Below are 4,367 nucleotides of genomic sequence, written 5' to 3'. Positions count from 1 at the left end.
CTAGAACAAGCAAGAAGACAGGACCAAGGCAGGAAGAAAACACACAAATTTCAGTATTTAACCAATTTTTATGTTCATTTTTATCTCAGTTATCTTGACTACTATTCTAGCAAAACTGCATTTGTTGGGTGATACTAACTGCTCCTGCTAATAAACTCCTGGTAAAAGAAGGATGAGCCTGTGCATGGTGATGGCTGAGCTGCTTTCAGCAACAGGTCTGGAAGAGACAACTGAAAATATCCAGCTACTTCTCTGTCCTCGCTGGAAAATGATCCCTTGGACACTGAAGAGTCACAGGGTCCCAAATAAGCTTGTGGGGGCGAGGCAGAGAGCTCTGCTACCAAAATGTAACATAGAGGGCAAATCCCCTAACGCTCCCAAGTGGCTGCACACCACAGCCTCTTCAAAGCTGAGGAAAAGGGTTGTGTGCCACCCCTCACCCCTGGGGTTTGTTGAAAATTAGTATTTTCCAATCCAGAGGAGGATCTCCAGGAGGTAATTCAGATCTGGAACAGAAACAGAGGACACCTGGTGGTGTTTAGTTGTTAGCATATAAAAACAGCAATCCGAGTCAGATGTGTGTGCAGCTGCACCAGCGACAATTAACAGAACCCATGCTTTAAATAAATAAAAGATGGAGTGATGGAGAATTTCAAATAGTGCAATCACAGAAACACAGAGAAATTTCAAACAAACAACATGAGTTGCTGATTCCAGATGCTGCCACTACTTTATGAAAATGAATTTTTTAACAGTTACAGGCAAGAAGCAGCAACTCTACACTCACAGGAGTCTGCCACCTCCACCAAACAGACACATGCCATGGGAAAGTAGGACAGATTCCCCACTACTGCAAAAGCGAAGGGCACAAAGTTGGCAGTTTTGTTGGAGAAGGATCCACGGAGGCAAAAGCAGAGGAAGAACCAATTGAGCAGATTCAGGGGCAGCAAAAACACCGTAAATGAGGTACTCAGCACCTCCCAAAGCACAGCATTCCCAAGCTGCAGAGAAGAGCCCAGCTCCAGGCTGCCACCAACTCATGGACTGATAGACTGTGAGTATTCAGATTCCTATTTTAAGATAGTGAAGCTATTATTTTAATTGAGGATGCTGTTATTAAGGGGGCTCTGTGAAGACCCAAACTAGAATTTTCTGCTGTGCAATAGATACAGTGAGCTGCAAATATCTCTTGGAATTCAAACACCAAACAGTGTCAACCTCTGTGAGACTCCTTCACTCTAAGGAGCTGGAGAGCACAGGGGTGGCAAGGCAGAAAAAAAACTATACATGCATTTATGTGGGGGCTATTCAAAGTGTGAATTTTACTGCCAAAAAATGAAATGAAGGCTCAAGGTCACACTCCCATCATGCTCTCTGTAGTATTAGAACTATATCATTACTTGGCTGGAAAGGAATGAATAAGAGCGAAAGACTGTGCAGCATGCAGAATGTTGTTCCCTTCCTTACACAACTTTAATGCATGGATTCAATCACAGCCAAGATTTTAAGTGTGAAAACTCTTTTCAAAAACCCCCAAACAAGTACTTTTCTCTTTTGAACCAGCACTGTCAACAGAGGAAGAGATCTTCTCATCTCTCCTGCTTATACCAACACAAACATGTGTGGTGAAGCACACCAGTGACCTGGTTAAAACTAGACTGGTTTAAAAAGCCCCAACAAGCCCAAACAGTTGGTTTTAACCCACATCAATTCCCCAATCTGTTCTGATCTGCAGCCACGCAAACACCTACACTGATACAAGCGGGTAGAAGAAAACTGCTCCCTTCATCAGCAGTGCTGGCTGAGAGTGAAAATCAAACTGAAGACCTTCTGGTGTTTGCAGGCTTTCTTACCAAAGTTAGCAAAGCAAAACTTCCACTGAAAAACAGATTAGAGGGCAAGTTCAGGATCAGTATGAGACATAATACAGCTTTACATAAACTTTCAGATGAGCTCTGAGTTTTATCCCTGATGACAATTAGTCTTGACACTGCCTGTGCTTCTGGAAACAAAAAAACAATTTAAAAGTCAGCAGTAGATGCAGGAACAAAATTTTAGATTTAAAATAAATAAAAGTCAGATAAGGAAGAATAGCAAAGAACAAGTTGTAGGGAAGTAGAAAAACACGGCCTTTAAGTTTTTTGAACAAAATCCACCTTGGAAGACTCAAGGAGAGAATTTGAGCTGGCAAGGCAGAGGTGGAGATGGACTATTCTGCAATATTTGAGCAACCCCTTTCCCAAATTTTCTTTAATATACAAATATCCAAGGAAAAATGCCCCAGATATCATACCCTCTCAAAAGTTTGCTTGGTTACCTTCATTTTTAATGTCAGCCAACAGTACAGCTTCCTTCTGAAAGGTTACCTGCCTGTTAATTTTCAAATAAACTTCTCCTTTTTTACTTATTTATTAGAATAAGTGTATTCTAGTTCCATATCCATTACAATAAAGGCCTTCAGCTTCTATTTTGGTTTAATAAAAATAGAAAAGCAAAGAAAATTAATAGAATTTAGAAAACGAATTTGATTAGTAAATCAGTATAGATATTTGAAAACTTTTGCATTAAGTTTTCTAATTAATGACAAAAAGAACCAGCCAAGCAATACCAGTTACTTATATCACCAAAATATTTCTTTGTGTACTTCCATAAATTGTTCTGTAGAGTTAGATTGCTCTTTCAAAAGTAATGAAAAATCTTTGGCTAACTTAAGCAGCAGGAAAAAAACTGAAAATGTAAGCTCAACAAATCTGCTATTTTTTATATTTATATATTTTGGTTATATTTTTATAAATATTTATATTTATAAAATATTTATATCGTGTGCCATGAATTATTTAAATAATAATTATTAATTATAGTTAATATATATTGATGTAGCATTTAATATCAATGTGTTATTAATACCTTTAATAACTAAAATACTTTTACTAAGGAAAGAACAAAGTCCCTGATCTGACTTATGAGTAGTTAAATCAGTTCAGAGACATTACTGGGCACTGAACCAGAATCCTAAGGGTGAACAAAAGTCTCCATACCCCAGCCATAATTGGACCTTTGGGATCTTATTATTCAGCGTAATAAAAATTCATTAGTTATGATGTGATTATTTCTAATGTAAACACATTCCTCTTAGCATGCTATGGTTTCTCCTCTAAAAGTGAATATTCAGAAGGGTTTCTCTGGCTGCACCATTTGATGTAGAAAAGCTCAGGAAAGTAGAGGTCTGGTGCAGTTTCATGGTGGAACCTCACATGGTTAAAGCTTTACATTGTTTGCCAATACAAGATTGTTCTCTTGCTTCAGGTGCTCTCTCCCAAAATTCCCAGTGCCCATTTATCATATGTTTATCTGTCTTCAGAATAATAATTGTATAGATGATGACTTAGCTGTGTATATTATTCTTGGGTGTAACAAAGTAACAGAACATTCCACATTTGTTTTCAGCAGATGTTATGAGCCCAGTGATGTCTAAAGATCTTATTGCGTTTGGAATTTAGATAGAACATTAATTTATCTCTGTCTGCTGGCCTTTCCTCAGACCTCAGGCAGGGAATTTTGAAAGCCGTAAACCATAGGAAGATAAAATGTGATTTTTTGGGTACCAGATGCAGGCAAGTGTAAAATCATGAGGGAACAAGGCACGCTTCAATTTCATGAGGCACATTTATACATTTAGCGCTTCCACGGAGCTCAGACAGGTTTATTATGTAGGACTTGAACATTCAAACCAAGCCAGGCTCAGCACGAGGAGAGCGTGAGACAGCCCTGAGCAGAACCACGATGATTAAACGCTGTGGGTTTGTGTTTGTGTTCCCTGGGGGATGTGTGAAGAACTGTAACGCCGGCAACAAGTCCTGAGGAAAGCCTCAGAACAGGATAAAATATGAATTCAAAAAATAAAAAAAGAGGAGGAAAAACAATCAAAGAAGGGGCACAGAATTGTGATGACCTAAAAAAACGAAGATGAAGCAGCAATGGGGGTGGAAAACTAAATGTTAGGCCCATATACTGAACATCACCTACCTGTGCTTGGTTTGGTGGGACAGCACAGCTCGGGGGGACGCTGAGGGGACAGTGAGGGGACCCTGAGGAGGCAGTGAGGGGACCCTGAGAGTAGCACTCAGGGGACCCTCAGAGAAGCATGGAGGGATCATGAGGGGACACTGGAGGATCCTGAATGGGGCACTGAGGGGACACTGAGCACTGAGGGGACGCTGAGCACCGAGGGGACCCTGAGCACACTGAGAGGACGCTGAGCACACTGAGAGGACCCTGAGCACTGAGGGGACTCCGAGCACTGAGGAGGCCCTGAGCACCGAGGGCACGCCGAGCCGGTCCGTGCCAGCGCCCCGCGGCCAGCCCAG

Source organism: Parus major, chromosome 12, assembly GCF_001522545.3.
Source record: "Parus major isolate Abel chromosome 12, Parus_major1.1, whole genome shotgun sequence".
In the NCBI taxonomy this organism is placed as follows: domain Eukaryota; kingdom Metazoa; phylum Chordata; class Aves; order Passeriformes; family Paridae; genus Parus; species Parus major.
The sequence above is the reverse complement of the archived record's forward strand: the minus strand, read 5'-3'. Positions refer to the sequence as shown.